A 23,065-nucleotide genomic window follows, 5' to 3' on the forward strand; every position below is an offset into this window, starting at 1 on the left:
TATAAAACTTAGGTTAGGCTCACTTCCAGTAAAAACTCATACAAGGAACAGGTAGAACAAGAACCAGTCTACTTTTTGCAACTGCACACAAGGTGGTGATGAATAAGTCTTGCACTTTTTGCTGTTATGCACTATTTCTCTGTTAGTTAGGAGGCTATACCTACACCTGCCTTTTAAGAAATATAAGACATGGCAATAGCGGTATGAATCTATGTCTCTGAATGGACTGCAAATACATCCTTAACTCAGTGGCTTCCTATATCTATGCAGCTTTGAATGTCAAAGGATTGTCAGCTCACAAATAGATTGATTTTTGATTATACCTGCTATATTGTGCATCACAAAGTCAACTTTGGTATTTAGTTTAAAACTACTGTTTGTGTTTAGAACATACATTTGGTGGATATATTAATTTTGACAGTATTTCACGATAATGCAAGTGTTCTGAATTAAATGGTAATCTGCATTATATACATTTAGTTAGGGTGAGATGCATCATCTACACGAAACGCACTGAAGGAAATTATTATTAGATTTTAAATGGTTTCGTATTTTAATGGATGCATTTGGTAAACTGAAACCTTTCTAGTGGCGAGGTACAACTCCGGAGTCTGACACAAATAGTAAAATATTTTTTATTTTAAACACTTTATTTAAGCACATTTGCACTTTAGGAGAAAAGTAAGGTGGTTTTACTTGCCAAGCAGATCTGATTAATCTACGAATTAATGTGTGTGGGGAGGCAATAAGATTTGAACCTGTATATTGGAGGATCTCTGAGTTACATACATAGACGTGGGCTAAAAGGCTTTGAGTCCAAGAGGCGCTAGCACACAGCATTCTATTAGCTGAGCTACTTTCATTGTTTGTGCTTATATTTAATGGGATAGAGAGCATTAGCCAGGAAGATCACAGCATAGCACAGAGGAAGAGATCGACCTAATTTTAGATATTAGTGGACTGTTTTTTTCTTCATATCTTAACATCACAAAATTGTGCTGGAGCAAGAGGAAGAAAATAAAGAACATTTACATATGTTAATCGATATTAATAGATCGTTTTATACATTTGTAAAACATATGGGAATTTTATGAAATGTGACAGATAGAATATACCAAGTGTTAATTTAACTTTCATAATATCATGGATTTTATATTGTATGGTTTATACTTTTAAGTTGAAACAATGGACATCTAAAATGCGGCTGCAAATGTTGTGAAGTATCGTACCTCATTAAGGACGCTGTGCTTCATATAGTATGATCATTGAATCTGAACTATAGAAAAACACACTGCATTAATGAAATTGATGTGTATGCACTTAGAGATCTATAGAAGGAGCAGGATAGAAACTCGCCCAATAAAACAAAATTAATGAAATTCTATTTTGTTCCAATCTAGTATTATTTACACAACTAATGGCCGTCATGAACATTATGAGGCTCATTACGATTTTGGCTGACGGAAAAGCCCGTCCGCTGAAATTCTAACAGGGAGGTTGCCGCCATTGTGCCTACCTGTCCCCTGGGCCCAATAAGAGTTTCCGGCTAGGCCAGGGGGCGGAAACCTAAGTGCCTGCCCACCAGTCTGGCGGGAAACACCTACAGCATTGTCTCCGGCTCGAAATCAAACCAGCGGCAATGCTGTTGTGCGCAGGGTGCAGCAGCACCCTCACAATGTTCACTGTCTGCAAAACAGACAGTGAACATTGCAACGGTGCTGGTCAGGGCGGACCCCACACCCATTCTCCGCCAGCCTTTTCAAGGCGGTGTTACCGCCATTAAATCGCTGGCGGAGAAGCAGGTCGTAATCCCCAGGGCAGTACTGCTTGCAGCGCTGCCCTGGCGGATTAGGACCGCCATGACCTCCAGGACGACTAATCCTGGCGGTCAGACCGCCGCTGTCATAATGTGGCAGTCGGACAGCCTCAGATCGCCGCTTTATCAGCAGTCCGACCGCCAAGGCAAGTCTGGCAGTCAGTAGACCGCCAGACTCTTAATGATCCCCCATGACTTTTACAGAAGTGGCCATATTGTAAGTGCTGCATAGCATTCACAAGATGAGCTAATCTGTTTTGAAACCACTGGAATGTGGAATGACCAATAAAAATGAAAAAAGAAATGTGTGACTAAGGCCTCTTGGTATAAAGGGGATCCTACTAAAAATATAAGCGTTATATTTTTAATTTATTATAAAAGGGTTATACTAAAAGGTATTATGTCTGAAGTGAAAATAAGATGAAAGTTGATAAAGAAGATGAAATACCCAGATTTGAACCCTTCGTGGAGGCATCAGTTGGCACTGGTTTATAGCACTGTGTGCCAGTTGGGAGAACACTTGTTTGGACAGATAGGTACGGATCCATTCAAGTAACAAAATGTGACAGAAAAAGCAGAACTACTGTAAAAAAAAAAAATAATAAATACACGTGCTGCAAAAGACACCATTCAATTTAAGATATATGAAAATGACGTGGTCATCTGAAAATCATAAATATGAACAAGGAAAACTTAATTTGAAAGCTGAAAATGTAACACTTCAAATCTTGAAGAGGCTACTTTGGTACACCATTCTTTACCATCAGCTAAAGTTAAGTAAACTAAGGGTCAATAGCAATTGTTCAATTATAATTAGACTTCTGACACGAAATGAACAATCTAATTTAATACTACTGAATATTATGATTGTAGAAGCATGTGTAATTCTTCATCTTGAGTAAAGCCATATGTAAAGGATTAGAATTTGAAGGCTTAAAATCTATTTCTTTCTCTTTCCAACCACTATGTGGTTTGATGCTTCTGACCGCAAAAATGTGATACTGGAAATTACATACAGAATATGTAGTACGTAGTGATATAGGATGAGTGTGGTGAATTTTACTTCTCTGGACACTGTAATTTATTGATTCATGACCATTGAGATACACGATTAGTCCTGTTTGTATCCACCTACAATGATAGTCTGTTGTAGTTTTCTCCCAAATCTTTGAGAATTACTTTGTATGCTCCATATACAGATTTAACACGATACACAACTGTAGATGTCTCTATTGGTGAGCATGCCATAATATTTTGGGTAAAACAACAACGAGGTGATGAATGGAATGCTTGACGTAATCTGAGCCATTGGCAATTGCTGTGGGCTGCATTCCAGTTAATCATTGTTCGCAAACCATACCACTATAGACAAATGCCTGCTTTGTGCAAATCAGTAACAACCCTGTTTCTCATGGAAAAAGTTTATCCCGAATCGCCAGCTGAGGCCCTGTCCCGAAGGGGCTTCAAGCAACCCTAGACCGGTTTCAAGCTACTTGGGGCTTGTCAGTAGGGTGTAGCTCAAAATCTATTGCACAGTGAAACCCAGACCCATGTGTAGCCCTAATTACGGAAAAAATGATATTGGCTTGCTTGTGTTCCAGTTCAGAGAGGACCTATCTTGGCAGTTCGGCTGGACTGTTGCCACTGGAGCAAGATTAAGGCAGACTACATATGGCTGGGTGTAATCTGTAAACAGATGATGGACTGGGATGCAGCCTTGAGTAAGGCTGAGATGAATTCAAGCATCACACCCATCACTTTTTTGTTTTACTATAATACTGTTGGGTGTCACTGCGATCATTATGCCACTCACAAAAATAATGACATCAGAATTAACCTTCTGTGTTGCTTACATGGATGAAATATATGATTATGGGACACCATGGGTGTTTCTATTGGTTTTCATGGCTACAATACTCCTGGGCTTGCACTTTAATTATTACAAACCTCCGGAAAATAATGCTGACCTTATACTTAAGGTCTGCTCTATCTTTATATAGCTTCATTAATAATGCTTTGCTTCTGAATTTTTCCGTTTTTATGTATACCAGTGTTTTGAGTTTATCATACACAGTTCATCAAAACGTTCAAACAATTAGGTATGATTATTTTGACTTGGCTTCATTTATTGACGAGACAATGTGTTAACAAGATTTGCTCTGCAATTTATCTAATTAGCTGCACAATTAAGACTGCAAAAATACTGAAACACTGATTTCCCAGGCTGAAGGTTATAACTTTTAGGTGTTTTTCCACTGCATTCCCATGTTCACAACCGACCGCATGCCAATGTCAATTTATTGAATTTGATACCAACTAGATTTACTAAAAATAACAGAATTATTGTTTTTATGTTAACTGCATCTGACTTCTGATTCAGATAATATGAGCTTTACACTAATATTAGAGTTCAGTTGTGTTTTATTTTATTTATTCTTTATAATCATTTTCTACTGCAACTGTACTGTGTAATTGTGTCCTGTTTTGAATCTTATTTCTCTCTCTCATAACTTTTTTCACTGTAGTGTAAAACTCAAATGTATTTTGCTTTTAGTCTTATTGTAAAATTGTTTTTGTCTTCTCTCCTTCATAACCTGCTCCTCTGTGGTTCAACTGTTGGTTCACTGCATGAATATGTATAGCGATATTAGTCAAGATGAAATTAATTATGTGTTGGCCCCAAAGAAGCCAATAATTGTAATTGATTTCGTAGTTGTGAAGCGTGTGTTGGCCACTATGTTTTGGATACCCATTCCATTCCCAATTCTGAATAAAAGTACATCGAATTTTATTAAACCGAAAGAATAATTTGAACACTTTGACTAAACTCTTGACATCAACCACCAGTCTTTTTTTCCCCTTAAAACTTGCATTTAAAATGGGGTGGAGGACGTTACCTCACAGATACACTAATTTATAGCAGCAGACATAGATATAAATACAATCCGAATCAATGGAAATGCGAAAAAGTATGCAATAATATAAACAAGACAAAAAAAATCGAGAAGCATGCTTAGAAAAGTGCAGTGAATGGCTCATCTTATGAATACACCCTACAGAAACAGGGAGAAAAAAAAACAAAAACAAAATCAGTGGTTCCTATTACATTTAGAAAGTATTGAACAAATCGAACAGGAACTTTTAAATATGCAGTTCAGATACCTAAATCGATTAATAAAACGCATAGAAGTGCTAGTGAGTTTAAAGTTAATAATTCATATTGTCATTCCACTTAGCTACAGATAATCAAATCCTACTGACTGACAAGGAGTCCTGGGCCAAACCTATTCCATGCTAGGACCTCCCACAGAAAGCCCCATGAGGCCCTGTCAAAAGCCTTTTCAGCATTGAGTAACACTAAGCCCATCTGTGTCCTTGTGGCTTCTGCAATATCAAACAAGTAATTACCCTCCTAACATGATCCACCGTGCCGAGGCATAAAGTCATGTTGTCATGGTGACACCAAGGTGGAGATAACTCTACCTAGCCTATGTGCCAACACCTTTGTGTAGACTTTAGCGTCAGCATTTATTAAGAAGATGTGCCTGTAGGACCCTGGGGTAAGAGGAGACTTGCCTTTTTTCTTAAATATAACAATATTAGTTGTTTCCTATAAGGTAGGGATCACCCCGACTGCGCCTTTAAAAACACAGAAAGTAAGTCTTTAGAAAGTGTGCTGTAAAATACCTCAAGAAACTCCAAGGGTAAACTACCTGGCCCCGTAGCCTTACCTTTGGCCAATGAACTGGTTGCCTCCACTATTTCTTCAGAAGAAATAGGTAGTTACAATTCTACACTATCCACTGCACTCAGCTAATCTTTAACTTCGTCTCAGGCACCCAAAATAGCCTCATATCCGTTCAAAGGAAACTTAGTATCTAATCTCTAAAGACCCTAATGACATCTGCCTGGTGGATCATTTTACAGTCCTGCGTGTCAAGAGTGGCCTCTATATCTCGTTGTGTCTGTTCTTGTTGAATGCGTAGCGTCAGCAATCGACCACCACTCTCTCCATATTCATAATATCCCAATCTAGGATTATGAAATTTCAGAGCAACCTCTTTGCTAAAATATTGAGTTATCTTAGCCTTCAAAGCAGCAATTTTCTGATTGACCTCCGAGCATTCACGCTTTGCAATAATTAGCTTGATCTGGCACTCCTCCAATAAAGAAAGCTCTTTATATAGTGCCTGGATCTCAGCTCGCCTCGGTTTTTGTTGAGACAAATTAAAGCTTAGAGTTCTACCCCCGATTCCAACTTTTAACGCATTCCACAAAATGTTATCTGATACTGTGCTCCTGTTGAAACCAATACATTTGTTGATCCACTTGTGCATTATTATCACCTATATAAGTTTGATCCAACAGGATCTGTTTATCGAATGACCACCCCGCAAGTGGTTTCTTAAGCCCAAAACACGACATCTCCAAACCCAGCGGGTTACGGTCTGATAGTACTCTAGGGTATCTTTAATTTCTTATTTGACTGATAAGAGGGGTAGATACAAAGAAATAATCGAACAGAACCAATTTATTATGTGGGTGAGAAAAACTTATATCCTGAATCTGGTGCCTTTATTCGATCCCACACATCAATAAGCCCCTGATCTTTCACCAGCCGACGGAGTGTCCTGTACACCACTGGTTTCCTGCCCGAGTAAGTTTCGGAATACGGAAGAACCCTATTAATGTCTAAATGAATATTAAAATCTCCACATAGAATTATAGGGGTAATCCAAGAGGAGAGCTCGGTATTCTAATATTGGAAAACTACATCCTCATCTAGATTTTATCCATAGACTGTGCACAAGGTGAACCTCCCTTCCCCCACACGACATTCAGTAATAAACCATCTGTCCAGTTTATCACCTGCACATAGTGTTGTCGAGCACCTAGCTCTACTGGCCAGGACTGCACCCCCCTCCCGCCCCAGGTAATGATGCGCGCAGCCAAGAAGAGTTAGACCAAGATCTGCAAAATATCCATACTTACCCCAAGGAATATGTGTATCCTGCACACACACGTCAGGTCTCAACCAACCAAAGTGACACCCTGTTTCTCTTGCCTCATTGAGACTGCAGATATTAATCGTACAAATGTGCAATCCGTGTTCGTTCACTGCCCAACTGATTTAAGTTTGTCACAGAAAAAACACCCATTGCCACCCTGGTAACGTATCACCCATTCCGCCTCACATTTTAAGATATGCACAGAGAATAACCTGAAAATACACTCTTGCAAAAACAAGTGAATATTACCAGATTTGTCTGCCATGAAATACTCCGGCATCCTGCTCCCTCCATTCACCCACAAACCAGCCTCCCCAGTGACCCCTCTCTCACTTCCCCATCCCGCAGTTATACTACCCCCTCCTCCTCCCTCCACCAGTTACTAAAGGCACTTGGACCACCCAGGACCTTAGATGGTGATGTACCCTCCTCCTAGAGGTGCCCCCCCCCGCATCCCCCAAGGCAATAAAGAAAGAAACGTCTCCAAACTCAGCTCAACCCTCATGCCAACTTTGCCCAATTACAATCAATAGGCTATGCCCTCTTAAGGGGGGGCCATGAAGAGCACCAGAAAAATAATCATGACATCCCTCTATATACAATATAGACCAACCAAGACAAACCTAGGTCAACCCATGATCTGAACTTTCCAGCCTTTATTTTGCTTTAATTTCAAAAGTAAAGTATTAACGCCTATCACTTATAACCGCTTTTAATCAAATACGCCTGGGCCCCTTTGTTGGGGAACAGTTCTATCAGCTGTCTCAAACACCACCGCGGTTCCACAGTGGCGTGACAAAAATTGGGGCAAACAAGATGAGCAGTCTTCAAGCGCCCATTGCTTGTCCGGGAGGGCGCATTCAAAAACTGTCTGTCTAAGCAGAAAGTTCCCAAAAAAGACCAAGATTGTCCTGAATTTTCCGACAATCTGCTCATGAGCTGATGATGGTTCTGTCTAAAAGGGAACCTATGGGCTAATTCTAGTTAGGCAGGTCAGGGAAAGCTGCCTTAAATAGCTCCACAATGTTTTTTCTAGTGTCTGTTCTTTCTAGGCCTTATGCTACACCCAGCACCCTGAGATAATTACGTCTGAACCCATTTTGAAGCTCTTCTAGCTTCCAATGAGTGTCAGTCACATCAGTTTCAGTTGCTTCACACATTTTCTTTTGTGCAATAACTTCACTCTCCAGCGCAGCTACCCTGTTCTACACTTCAGATATCCATTCCGAGAATTCAGTGCATGTTTTGGTATGTTTACGAATCGCCCCCTACAATATCCGAATGGCAGTCTAGGCTCTCCGACTGTCAGCCCAGGTCTCCTTGTGATGTGCCATGATACTTTGGTATATTGCTTCCAGGGTGGCAGTAACAGGATAGCTCAATCCATCTTTGCTACCTGCAGCATTTCCACCAAGCAGAGGCGAAGCTGTATAATACCACGTTCAAGTCTTTCTCTGAACTAGTCGCTTCCATAGTCTATTGCCGTGACAACTTCTTAACTGTCAAAAAATAATAATTTAAGGTCTCATTGTACGATAGAACATCACTTGCCTCAGCTGCACTACTTTGGTTGCTAATAATGCTAGTTTGCAACATTCTTCTATGAGGTCCCTCAACCCCCTCTTGATCTTCCTCTTCAGACTGATCAGACATAGAGAAGAAGTGATCCCCTACCTCAAGTTCCGCTCGAGCTTTGGTTATAACAGGGCTGTCCTTTCTATGCATAGAGGATATAGGTTTTTCCCCAGAAATAGACACTGACCCAATCAGAGGAGTTCTTCACCCCAACTGCCTCCTCTAGCCTTTCTTCTTGCCCCTTCTGCCACCACCATCTCCTCCATAGTTACTGCCAACCCAGAACTAAGTGATTTTGCCCCATCAGGTAGTGAAACAATACCTTGACTAATAGGCCCAGATTTGTCAGATAAAGATAATCCATTGGGCCCCACATCTGAATCACCGCATAATGATCAAGTTTTACATTGTGTTTCAAACCAGAACTCATGGTTATGCTGCTGATCTTCGTTGCGTCTCTGCCAGAGCTGGCCACACTTCAACAAGATCCTGCAGGCACAGGCGTGGGAGGGGAATGCTGCATTGACTGACTGCTCCCAGGTGCACCAACCTCAGTGCCACATGCAGGCTGCGTCAAGCAGGTTATTTTAAAAAAAGCACACCATTGTTACTGCAGGGCCCACTCTTGCTCCTGGACTTGCTCCTGCAACACATGTAACCGGGCTGACCACCTCCATGACCCTCTTCGTGGAGCCTTCCGGGCGTAGCGAGGGGCCAGCTTTCCCCAAACTTCTCCAAACCTCCTGTCCTGGACACACTGACAACGGCCCGCTGGGCCTGCACCTTAGAGACCCGGCTAACTACTTCCAGAATCACCTGAGCCTCAGTGCCACCAAGCCACAGACAGTCCTCAAGATCAAGCCGCTTCAACATCTGCATTCACCAGCAATGAGGAAGCTCAACCACCAGGTAATGATCCTGGGGGGTGTCAGAGAGGAGGAGGGTCTGTTCGGCCATGCTACTTGGCCACCATCTTGCCGCCAGAAGTCTTCACATGTTCAGGTACAACATGGAACAACCAGTCCTTCTTAATTAAAGTATAAAGTGTAAGAGGGTGAGACATTTTTTGTTGAAGGCCACCTGAGTAGCAAATACAACTCTTTGCCCTCGATCTTAACGTGTATTAAGAGCTCGGATATTGTTGAGGATGTTGAGGTCAATCCCTCCTCTTATAGATCAGTTCACCCCCTGCGAGTATCTCAAAGTATCCGAAGAGAAAATAAGCATATAGGAAAAGGGTGTAAGAACAATTAGATAGGAAGGCAACACTCCTACAGGTTGGCTCACAGCAAAAAATATTATGGCATAGCTTCTTTTACAAATTTTCAAGAGGCCTACAAATTCTCCACCTTGGAAGTCAAAACATAATCACCTTTGATAGAAACACACCAAAAGGTATACAACTGTTACTACCCCCAGGCTACTGTAGGGCTAATTCTAGAGTAGCTGGGGAAACACAACTAATCTATTTTACTCTGGAAGTATTTGCCCTTTCTCTGCAGGGCTTTGTTGCCCTGGGCCTGTTCTCCTCCATTTTTTAAGTCTAATATCCCTGAGGCCTTTTTTGAGCTATCATGACTGTTGATCTGACACAGAAGCCAAAGGGCCTTTCAAAAAAGCATGCATTTTCCTGTTGTGCCCCAAGGAGGGAAGTAGCACAACCAGGACAGTCCCAACTGTGGTTTGGGTGCCGTCAGGACAGCAGCAGGCCCTCCCATAAGGTGCATCGTATTTAATAGTGTGTGATAAAGTACTTTTCATTTTCAAAAGGAAAAGCACTGCCTGGACAGCACATTAGGTGCGGTTTGTTCTGTTGCGAGGATCTGAGTCTCTGGCCCACAACACCTTCCCTGAGTAAGACTAAGGCTGATTGCCCCACTATCCTGAGCATCAAAGGCAAAAAAAATATGTCTAGTTCCCAGTTGGGCTGTCTGTGGTACAAGGCCCCAGAACACTGGTGGAAAATAGATCCCATAGTTCCTCTCTACCTGGGGATCCTCTGACCTGGATTCTTATAACCAGTATAAAGACATATATGCCAAAGTCATACAGTAATGGGGTTTAGCTCAAAGTGCTAGTAATAATGTTCTATTAAGCCAGGAACAAGAGCTAATTTATGCCTCTGGGGTTACTCAATTATGTTAGCAGATTTGCTTGATTACAAAAAGGATGATTCTCAATGATGCAAGGAACCTGAATCAGCATGCCAGTGGCACATTTACATATCTTGCCTGGGGCTGTTTGACATGTACACTTAATTATGGAAAATGGTGATGTCCAGTTATGCCAGTGGGGCTACTTAATTTATGCCAGAGGTACTGCTGCATTCTTCCTATGGGCTGCTAAATTGTGCCAGTGATATCACAACACTACAACAATGGGGAAGCTCAATTATTCAAACTATCTTATTTGGGAAGATGTATGTATTTAAAAGAAACTGGGCATAATATAGAAAAAAAGAGCAGGGGGCTATTTTTCGTTAAACAAATAATGTCAAGAATATGCCAAATAAGATTAGCATTTTCAAGGATACCAACACAAAATTCAATTGACTGCTAACCCACAACAAAATTGAAAACAAATGTAGTGCCAAAACTATTGTGCAATTTTAATAAGTTAAATATATAACAAGATGATTAAGAAGATCTTTAACCACTTGTGTCCTCCCAGCCGTCCACGCACACAGCACTGGAAGAAACTTTGGTGCAGGCACCAGAGGGATTTCCTCCTGCAAAAAAAAAAAAAAGAGCCCCAGGACCTGGGAAACAGCTTCCCTATCTCCCGAGGTTGTTTTTTGGTTTTCAGGGACATGGTGCGCCGACATCATTTTTCTGAAAGCGCAAGTGAAATGAGCTAAATCGGCTCATTTCACTTTCTCTGTATCAGTGCTTTTGGGGCTATCTCAGCCCCGCATGCATTGATCAAGACGGGAAAGGTATAGTTGGAAAGCGGAGAATCCCCTGTTTACAATGGCATCTTTCCCAATCGGATACCTGCTAGTGGATCACCCAAGGAGGGCGATCCCCCCAAGGAGGGCGATCCCCAAGCAGGGATCCACTCTACTAGATACGAGGGAGGGGAAGCGGCCCCCTTGGGCAAGGGCTTTGGCTCCCCCCTTTTTTGGGAGGTACCTTTCAGTCTTTCTGCCCCCCTGAGGGGCAAATGGGGGGGGGGGGGGGCAAAAGTCCATTAGCACACCACAGGGAATATCTTATGTAAGTACTGTAAGGAGGGCAGCGGGGGGGGGGGTTGCCCATGATGGACCTTTTCAATGCCCTATCCCAAAAAAATGGCCACGGTCATTTTGCTCCTTCCTTAGGGGGCAGATGGGGCAATAGCCCCCGATCTGTTCCCCTGGTGGGGAAGGGGGCAGAAAGCCCGCTAAGCGCCAGGGATTTTTTTTTTTATTACCATAGGGTTGGGGGCTGCCCAGAATTGGCATGACAATGTCCCCACCCCCTATAAAAAAAAATGAGTACAGTCTTTCTGCCCCCACCTTGGGGAGCAGATGGGACAATTGTCCCCGATCTGTCCGCCCAGGGGGCATAAGGCCCTCTAGGAACCATGGATTATTTTTTTTTATTATTATTGTAGGGGTGGGGCTGCCCAGTATGGGCATGGCAATGTCCCAACCCTTAAAGAAAAAAAAATAGTCACAGTATTTCTGCCCCTTCCCAAGGGGTGACAAAAAGCCAGTTAGGCACCAGGGACTATTTTATTTTGATTTATTAGTGTTGGGGTGGGGGATGCCCACAATGGGTATGGAAATGCTCCCACCCTCCCCCCAAAAAATGGGCACAGTCGTGCTGCCCCTCCTTGAGAGGAAGATGGGTGAAATGGCCTCTGATCTGCCTCCCCGAGGGGGGGGAAGAAAGCCCACTAGGCAGAGACTATTTTTGTTATTAGTGTAGGGCTGGGGGCTGCTCACTACGGGCATAGAAATGCCCTCACACTTCCGCCCCCCCCCCAAAATGAGCACACTCTTTCTGCCTCCAGGGCAGGGCAGAAAGCCTACTAGGCACCAGGGACTATTAGGGGTGAGTGCTCCCCAGAAAGGACATGGCAATGCCCTCAACCCTCCCAAAATAAACACAGTTCCTCCCCCCTTGTGCCGCTCCTATCTGCCCTCCCACCCCTACTGACTAAAGCATCTCATCCCAATGGCTAGCAAAAGGAGATTTGACTCTTGGGTGTTGATTTCACAAATGGCCCAGAAGAACTTGGCTAACTCACAATATCGTCCCACTTACAAAGATTAATGGCTGCACTTTTTAGCCTTGGGAGGTTGCTACCTGGAAAAACGTACCAGACCCAGTCATTTCTGAAAAGTAGACATCTGGTGAAGTCCAGGGTGGTGTGCTCCAAATACACCCCAGACCATTTTAGTACCCACAGTGCCATGCAAACCTCCAACTTTGCCTGAAGTCATGCATTTTCTCTACATTTCTGTGATGGAAATTTCCAGAATCCATAAAATTCCTACCACCCAGCATTGCCCAATCTGTACTGATAAAAACTCTGCTGGGTGCCCAAAGCAGATTCAGCCTGAAAACATATGAAAGAATGCCCATTTGGACCTGCTTTGGTTCCCCCGCAATTTCTACAAGCTTTTGGCCTTTCCCTGTCGCAGGCACTTGGCCCACCTACACAAGTGAGGTATCGAAAGACCAAGGGGACTGCTGGGTGGGAGGAAATTTGAGCCAGCATGGTGATCCTATACAGAACTGTGCGGGAAATGTGATTTATTTTGCTAAATTTGAGGATTGCAGGGGATTCTGGGTAAGAAACCGTTGGAGGGATCCACACAAGCTATACCTCCCTTGACTCCTCTGGGTGTCTAGTTTTCAGAAAGGGCTGGGTTTCTAGGTTTCCCTCGATACCAGCCGAGACCAAAAACGCAGGTGCCCCTCTTGCACAAACAGGTCGTTTTGTGATAGATGATTCTGATGTGTCCACAATACGTTTTAAGCATCTTCCCCATCGTGGGCACTTGGCCCAAACACGCAAGTAAGCTAGCATTTTTATCGGGAGACATGGGGTAAACTCTGGGTGGTAGGAAATTTGTGGCTCCCCTCAAATTCCATAACTTTCCATCACAGAAATTTGAGGAAAATATGTTTAAGACAACTTTTGAGGTTTGAAAGGATACTGGGTAACAGAACTTGGTGATAGCCATACAAATCACTGCATCCTGGATTCCCTTGGGCATCTAGTTTAAAAAATGTACAGGTCTGCTAGGTTTCACTACGTGCCGGCAGAGTTAGGGCCCAAAATCCACAGCTAGGCACATTGCAAAAAAAGGGTCAGTTTTGGGTGGAAAAATGTGATGTGCGTCTGTTGCATATTGGACTGTGTCTTGTCGTGGGCACTAGGGCTAGCCACACAAGTGAGGTACCATTTTCATTGGGAGACTTAGGGGAACACAGAATAGTAGAACAAGTGTTAATACCAATTGTCTTTCTCTGCATTTGTGCCTTCCGAATGCAAGACAGTGAGCAAGGAAGAAGTCATTTTGAAAGATGCCCTCTAATTTACATGCTAGTATGGGTACCCACAAATTCAGAGATGTGCAAATAACCCCTGCTTCTAAACTCCATATCTTGGGTCCATATCAGATATACATAGGTTTCCTTGATACCTATTTTTAACTCTTTCTATTTTACCAAATGAATTGCTGCATAGCCAGTATGCAATAAAAAACCATTGCAAGTTGCAGCTCAGTTCTTGGCTCTGGGTAACTAAGGTTCTTGGTGAACCTACAAGCCCTACATTTCCCAGCAACCAGAAGGGTCCAGCGGACGTAACAGTATATTGCTTTTTAAAATCTGCCATAGTTAGAAGAAGTTACAGATGAAAAAGTATACACAAATGGCTGTCTTTTTCAACTCAATTTCAATATTTTTTTTCCAACAGTTACTTTCTATAAGACAACATTGATAGAGCTTCACCAGGGTTCTTGAACAAGTAGCTCTTGAGTTACCGGTAGCTCTTCAGGTACCTGTGAGCAGCTCTCCACTATGCAACCCATAATATTAAATAAATTAGAAGCTTTTTCTTGGTGAAATAATTAAAATATACTAACACTGAAAAGCGTGTTCTTAAGATGAAAAGGTGTGTGTTTTCAAGACACTCAAACCAGTGTCTGGAGAAAAATGACTAAATTTCAGTTGAATTTCTAATACAAACATTCCACCACCCAGTTGGGTAAGGATAACCAAAATATTATTTCATTGTCAATATACCCTTCACCATGTACATACGCTTTACAAATTCACATTATATATTTAAAGCTAATATTTGAGCAATAAATTATGTGCAGTTGGGGATGCTTGTTACATTGGTGCCAGGCTATGACTGTTATGTATTACCCATGTAGAAGCACGACATTGATAGTCTTTTTACATTACTGTTGGTAACCCTGTCTGGTGCGTTCAGGTGATCAGTGCCGATAGTCTTGAATGGTGTCACCACCAATGTAATCTTGTCTGTGCTCATAATTACACCTCTAATAATATTACTACCTTGGGAAGATTTTAACTGAACATAAGTAGCTCTTAATATATAAAAGGTTGGAGATCCCTGATTTAGACAAATGACCCCTTGCTAAATTAAGAATTTTGTCTACTTTTCAGAAACGTATAGCTTTTTGGGATCCACTAATGTGGTTTCATACCTATTTCTAACACTAATTTGAAGGAGGCTGAAAGAACAAAAAATGTCCCAATAACATGCCAAAACTGTGTTGAAAAATATCGTTTTCTGATTCAAGCCTGCCTGTTCCTGAAAGCTGGAAGGTGGTGATTTAGCACCACAAACCCTTTGTTGATACCATCTGCAGGGGAAAAAACAGATGCTTTCTTCTGCAGCACTTTTCCCCTAGTTATCTCCTTCAAAATAATAACAAGACAGTAGGGACGTGTGGAAGAGATGGCAAATTAGAGCTGATTCATGGCATTAGAAACTTGATGTCTGAATTGATGAAATGTTTCTATTGCAAATCTTATTGCAAGGATATTATTCTGCAACTTGCATTATCTTTCTTTTCAAGTGTGCCACAGCCCCTCACCACTATAAGCGATGCGCTCCCATCTCTTACCTGATGGACCGCATCTTGGCATGTGAGCCTGACCTGCCAGGGACGTGAAGAGGCAGCTCCTCTCCATGTCTGCTGCTAGTGTGGCTTCTATGTTGTGTGCGCAGTCTCCCACCTCGATCATGTGGTTTCCTGGCTCTCATTTCCAGCAGCCTCATTCTCAGAGAGTTGCACAGGATGGATTCTTGTGTTGGACCTCACAGAGAGGTTCCGTCCTCCATCAGCTGACACTCCTGAAATCCCTGGGCCTTTAAAAGGCAATCAGAAACACGGCTCTTCATTTCACATTTGCCGAGTTCCTCTGAAGTCTGCTACTTTTCCTTGTGATGCTTTCAAGTGCCCTTGTTTTCAAGGGTTCAATCAATCAGTAATTTGTTAATCGCGTTACTCACCCGGAAGGTTCTCAAGGCGCTGGGGAGGGAGGGGGGGTGTTACTGCTCGAAGAGCCAGGTCTTGAGGCGCTTCCTGAAGGTCAGGAGGTCCTGGGTCATACGTAGGTTGACGGGGAGGGAGTTCAAGGTTTTGCCGGCAAGGTGGGAGAAGGATCTGCCACCAGTTGTGGTACGGTGTATGCGGGGGACGGTTGCAAGGGCGAAGTTGGCAGAGCTGGCGTGTCAGGACGTGCAAGTTGAGACGCTCGTTTAGGTAGGCCGGTTTGGTGTTGTGGAGAGCATTGTGAGCGTTGATTAGGAGTGTGAATACAATCCTTTTGTTGACGGGTAGCCAGAGGAGGTCTCTGAGGTGGGCTGAGATGTGTTTGTGGCAAGGGAGGTTGAGGATGAGTCGTGCTGAGGCGTTCTGGATGCGCTGGAGTTTTTTCTTGAGCTTGGCCATTGTTCCTGCGTAGAGGGTGTTGCCATAGTCCAGTCTGCAGCTGACGAGGGCGTGGGTGACCGCAGAGCATTCGAAGGGTGTTGAAGCATGAGGATGAGAGGCGTTGATTTGCTGGGTCATAGAGAGCGAAGAGTCCAGTATGAAGCCAAGGTTGTGTGCGTGGTGGGCGTTGGGGCCGACCCCAGAGTGGCCGGCCACCAAGAGTCGGCCCATGCTGATCTGTTGGGGCCAAAGATGATGATCTCGGTCTTCTCCGAATTCATCTTGAGGCGGCTTGCTTTCATCCAGTTGGCGATGGCGTGGAGTCCGGTGTGGAGGTTGTTCTTAGCGGCTGCAGGGTCCTTTGTGAGAGAGAGGATAAGCTGAGTGTCGTATGCGTAGGAGACTATTTTGAGGCCGTGGGATCGGATGATGTTGGCGAGTGGAGCCATGTAGACATTGAAGAGGGTGGGGCTGAGTGAGGATCCTTGGAGAACTCCGCAAATGGTCTTGGTGGCCTTAGACAGGAACGGGGGAGACAGCTTTGGGTTCTTCCAGAGAGGAAGGAGGTGAGCCAGTCCAGGGCTCTGTAGCGAATTCTGCCATCGAAGAGGCATGTGTGAAGGGTGCGGTGACAGACGGTGTCGAAGGCTGCGGAAAGGTCGAGGAGGAAGAGAGCAACCTTTGTCGAGCCTGCTCCTGATGTCGTAGGTGCAGGCGATAAGGGCGGTCTCGGTGCTGTGGTTCTTGCGGAATCCTGACTGCGAGACATTGAGTAGGCCGTTGTACTCCAGGAAGCAGGAAAGTTGGTTGTTGACTATCTTCTCGATGACCTTCGCAGGGAAGGGGAGTAGGGAGATTGGTCAGTAGTTTCTGAGGTCTTCGGGGTCCGCTTTGGGCTTTTTGACCCAGGCGTTGACTTAGGCGTGCTTCCAGCTCTCCGGGAAGATGGCGGTCTCGAAGGAGCTGTTGATGATGGTCCGGAGCTGGGAAGCGATGATTTGGCTGGCTTTATTGAAGACGTGGTGAGGGCAGGGGTCAGCAGGAGAGCCGGAGTGGATGGTGCTCATGGTCTTGGTGGTTTCCTCATGGGTGGGGGTCCAGGCGCTCAGTACGTTGGGGCGGCAGGGTCCAATGGGGTCGAACTTGGCAGTGGTGGTGGTGGGGGACGTCGTTGCGAAGCTTCCATGGATGTCTGTGATCTTGCGGTGAAAGAAGGTGGCGAGGGAGTCGCAGAGGTCTTGCGAGTGGGGTGGGCCGGCAGAGCAGGACTTGGGTTTGGCGAGTTCCTTGATGATGCTAAATAGCTCCTTGCTGTTGTGTGCGTTGTCGTCAATTCGTTCTTTGTAGAAAGATCTTTTGGTGGTCCAGATGAGCTGGTGATGTTTGCGGATGGCTGATTTGAGGGTGGCGTAGTTGCTTTCTGATTGTTCTTGGCGCCAGATCTTCTCAGCTTTCCGGCATTCTCGTTTGGAGGCCTGAAGGTCTGCGGTGAACCAGGGAGCATTATTGTTGGTGCGGGTGTTGGTGGTTTTCTTGAGTGGAGCGAGGGTGTTGGCGCAGTCGTCGAGCCGTTGTTTGAGGATGAGGGCGGCGGTGTTGAGGTCGTTGGTTTCGGGTGGTAGGGCGTGGTTGGAGATCAATTGGTCCTTAGAGATCTTGTTCCACTTGCGGTGAGGGATCCAAAGCTGTTGGTGGTGGGTTTCAGGAAGGCAAAATGAACAACGGTGGTCGGTCCAATAGAGTTCGGTGGTGTGAGTGAAGGTGATGTGGCTGCTGGAGGAGAAGATGACGTCGAGTGTGTGACCGGCTGAGTGGGTGGGCGAGGTGACCAGTTGCTTGAGGCAGAGGTTGGCAAGGTTGTCCAGCAGGACAAAGGAGTTGCTGTCGCTGGTAGTCCGAGGAGGCGAGGGCGTGGGAGCTGATGGTGTCAGCGATGGCATCGCAGAATTGAGGGCGGGGGCCTGCCGGTCTGTAGACGAGGGTTCCTCTCAGGGTGGCGTTGGCGTTGATGTATATCTGGAAGTGCAGGTGTTCTGCGGCATCTGGGGCGTCGAGGGTGTCGGTTGAGATCCTGATGGAGCTTCTGTGGACTATGGCGATTCCTCCTCCTGGTTTGTTGGTACGGTCTCTTCGGGTGATCTTGTAGCCCTCAAGGATGGCTATGGCGATGTCTGTTTCCGATGAGGGGTTCATCCAGGTTTCGGTGAGGAATGTCAGGGGAGGTTGATGTGAGCGGGTCCCAGAGTTCGATGGTGTGCTTGTGGACGGAGTGGGTGTTGAGGAGGATGCAGCTGAGGTGGTTGAGGTGGCTGGCGTAGTTGTGGTGCTTGGTGGCTTGAGCGCAGATGAAGTGGCACGAGCGGCAGTATCGATCTGATCTATGGTTAATTACAACATTAATAGGATTTTATATAGCTGAAATATTTGTATACAAATGATTTCTCCATGAACATTGTGTGCTTTACAGTTTAGATTACCCAGTTCTGTGGGGAATATTGGGTTACCCTGTTTATTTTTAACACATAATTACGCAGTACACCCCAATTCACCCACTACAATTCACCCCACCTTACCCTACACCAATCCACCCCAATCCAAACCACTCACCCTAATTCAGTACACTCCAACCCACCCCATGCCAATCCTCCCAACCCACCCCAATCCAATCTGCCCCACTCTATTTTGCACCAATCTAATCCAACAAAATCTACACCACTCCAAAACAATCTGCCCCACTCCAATCCAAAACAATACTGCATTCCAAAGCAATATGCCCCACTCCAATCCAAAACAATCTGCCCCACTCCAATCTGCCTCACTGCAATACAAAACAATCTGCCCCACTCCAATCCAAAACAATATGCCACACTCCAATCTGCCTCACTGCAATACAAAACAATCTGCCCCACTCCAATCCAAAACAATATGCCACACTCCAATCTGCCTCACTGCAATACAAAACAATCTGTGCCCACTCCAATCCAAAACAATATGCCACACTTCAATACAAAACAATCTGCCCCACATCAGCCCCACTCCAATCTGTCCCACTCAATCTTAAACAATCTGCCCCACTGCAGTATGCCCCACTCCAACCCAAAACAATCTGTCCCACTCCAATCGGCCCTACTTCAATCCAACCCACCTCCTCCAATCCAATCCGCCAACTCCCATCCAATCCACCCCACTCCAATCCAATCTGCCCCACTCCAATCTGCCCTACTTGAATCCAAGACAACTTGTCCTACTCCAACCCATTTCAACCTGCCCCATCATATCTGTCCTACTCCACCCTGCCCCACTGCTCCACCCTACTCCATTCCAATCCATCCTAATCAAACCCACTTCAACCCAGTCCACCCCTCAATCAATCCACCCCACCCAAATTCAATCCAACCCACTCCAATTCAACCCACTCCTCCCCAATCTAACCCACTCCAGTTCAATCCACTCCACTTCACCCCCAGCCTAATCCACCCCATTAAACCCAGTCCACCCCACTCAATCCAATCCACCCCAGTCTGATACACCTCAGACTGGTCCACCCCACTCCAGTCCTATCCACCCCCTTCAGCCTACCCTACCCCAATCTCCCCCATCTCAATCCACTCCCACCCACTCCACTGTAATCCACCCCCATCTAAGTTCAGTCTACTGCACTAAAATCTGGCCAGCCTACCCCACTCCAATCCACCCCAATACAATCCACTTCACCCCAGTTCAGTCCACCCCACTCCAATCCATCCACCACCCCTCAATTGAATCCTCCCCTCTCCAATAAACCCCAACCCAATCTACTGCTCTATCCTAATCCACCCCACCTCAGTCTACCCACTCCAATCTATCCAGCCCACCTCAATCCAATCCACCCCAACCCACTCCAATCATATCTACCCCACTCCAATCCAACCCACCACATCCCTATCATTCAAATTCAAACCACCCAACCCAATCTACCCTACTCCTATCCATTGCACACCAATCACCCCATTCCACACAATCCACCCACTCTACTCCAACCCAATCCACCCCACTCAACTACAATCCAATCCACCACACTTCCTCAATCCACTCCATCCTTTTTCACCTCAATTCACTCTACGACACTCACTGGCAATGAACCACTGAACTCTACTCCCCCTACTCCACGACATTCCAACAAATCCACTCTACAACACTCTACTTCCCTGCTCCACTCCACTTTGACACTCCATGCCACTACCTTTTAGCAATGCTGCACAACAGCCAAACTGGTGTACAACACAGCAAAACACTTTGCCACAGCCAAGAGTTTGTGTATAGGCGAGACCTACTGGCTTTGCCAATGCTTGTTCTTCATGTGCATTTCCTATTATATAGGAAGTGTGAATGGGTAATAACATGTCTCACGCTGTCTTCTTGGAAGCGCTAAAAACATCAGTGAGGGGTGACAATGCATGACCATGAACCTATACTGCTAATGGATGTATTTATTATGCATTTCGTTCAATAAAGAATTGGAAAAAATAAGCACTACTGCAATGATTACTATGAATAAAGTAAGCAGTCCACTGAAAACCAAAGTGTTTAAGGAAACCCAGTGAGTAGGGTAAACAAGGTGGTAGCATCGAAGAGGAACAGCGTATCACATGAAATCAAAATATAGTTATTAACTTACTTTTTTGAAGCCATTCATTGAAAGACGAAAATTAGTTCAGGCAATGCAATATCTGTACCTATCTACGTCACAACACAACGTGGGCTTGTCTAAATTCATGCGCAAAATTAAGTTAAACGGGTTAATGGTGTAGGTCGAGATACACTAGTCACACTGTAACTGCACAATCATCTTTTAATAAACTCTTTAACGGACTACTAAACGTTTAGACACAATTTGCAAGAGAAGGTTGCTGACATCTGCTCTAATTTGTTTTGGGACCTTCATGCAGTCCCTCGTGCAGCACCATTATCTATTTTTGAGCAACGAGCAGATTACTTACCACCTACACACCTCTGATTTTCTAAATAAATGAGAAACCAGAGGTGTCGAGAATCATCTTTCGCAGGCTGAAGCACGTGCTGTGATCTAATACCGTAGGGCACCATATGTTCAAAAGATCTTCACCACGAGCAAGCTAAGATATGAACCTAAAGCAGGCCTCATCATGTGGAAACGACTGCTCTCCCACTCTGTATTTCACACAAAACTCAACATCAGTTCCTTTAATCAAATCAGTCACAAACCATTCCATCCACACAACTCGCGGTGCTCACAGTGCCTGCAGAAGGTTTCAAATCCAATTTTATGCGGTTTCAATGACATTTTATCTTCACGCGTCTTACAACAGATGGTGTCATCTCTACAGAAGATGCAATTGAAACCACATTTAAATATACTCGATTAAATATTGATTGTAACTGTTCATGCAATTTAGAAACCGCTACAGAAAAATATGAACTGATTCGTTTTCAGGCCATATTCTGGTGACCTTGCTAAGTTTCCCATCTTTTTTCAACGACTATAGGAATGAAAAAATACCTAATGTGTTCCATATACTTCAGCTGAAAGGTAAAAATTGCACCGTACACGTTCTTTCGTACTGTGTAGAAAACCTGGGGTAGATTACATTATGGTACAATCTGTAAATAAAGTCCTATTTCACGAATTTGTGGAAGAAACAAAATGGTCACCCCGTCTGCCAAAATTCAATAGATTATAACTTTTTTTGCACAGTGGGGACAAAAGGAGGAGTGCCTGTATATTTTCAGGAGTGTATTGATTGATAATCTGTAGTATTACTTAAGGCATACAAAGCAGAGTTGAAGAGGCTAAAAAGAACTGAATCAGATAAATTGTAATTAAATATTGTTCGCTGGCATGTCCGGGATGGGCGCGCAATGTCACACAAAAAACTCCATTATGGACGGGACGGGATGGTTCCTTAAGGAAATTAGGCAAATGAGAGGATTTGACTGGCATATCTAAGGTGGAGGACCTACTTGAAGAGGGAACCCTGATGGTTTTCTAATCCCCCCAGAGATATATCCATCTTAGCGAAACACAATGCTATTAATACTTGCATCTCACTCATGCCTGGAGAGTGGAAAATATTCCCATAGCTCCTCCAGAATACTCACCACTAGAAGAGAGTAGACTTCTAATGGAGGAAATAAGGGAAAAAGCGGTCTGTTGTGTACAAAATCATTAACAATATTATCCCTGAAACCTAGAGACAGGTAGATGACTTAAGTGAGTGAATTGGATGATCTGGAATGGGACACTGTACTAATGTTCCGACTGGAGTTAGCGATAAAATCCAGACTAAGGCTTATTCAATTTAAAATTGTACAACAGATCTATTATGACACACAATGGGCAGGGCAGCTTCCCTGGAATGTCTGAGATGCAGAGAACCGCAAGGAGATTTTTTCCATACACTGTGGACATGTCCCATCATACCCACATACTGGTGTAAAATACTACTAGAATTGTGAAAAGTGGTAGGAACGACCTGACGATCCTAATTGTGGTGCATGGCAGGGCGATCGTTAGGGCGGTTGCAATGAACACAGAACACACGCAGAGTGGGCGAATACTGAGCTACTGCCTGGGTCAGCAGCGCTCGTTTATTATCTCTCGGTGGTGAGCCCAACCCCCTTGACCTCCATTGCCAACAAGTTATCAGAGAGCTCGGGTGGCTCTCTACATCCCTCCCAGGTTTTAGTCAAAAGAAAACCACCCATAGGAAAACCCACCCTTAGAACAAATAGTGGGAG

General features: G+C 44.4%; 1 protein-coding gene across 4 annotated transcripts in view; it reads right to left on the reverse strand.

Annotated features, from left to right (window-relative positions):
• The window catches only part of ARHGAP8 (Rho GTPase activating protein 8), a 778,529-nt gene that overhangs the window by 618,304 nt on the left and 137,160 nt on the right, over window positions 1-23,065 (reverse strand). The gene's annotated exons all lie outside the window — the stretch shown is intronic.

The sequence above is a fragment of the Pleurodeles waltl genome, chromosome 4_1 (genome assembly GCF_031143425.1).
Source record: "Pleurodeles waltl isolate 20211129_DDA chromosome 4_1, aPleWal1.hap1.20221129, whole genome shotgun sequence".
In the NCBI taxonomy this organism is placed as follows: domain Eukaryota; kingdom Metazoa; phylum Chordata; class Amphibia; order Caudata; family Salamandridae; genus Pleurodeles; species Pleurodeles waltl.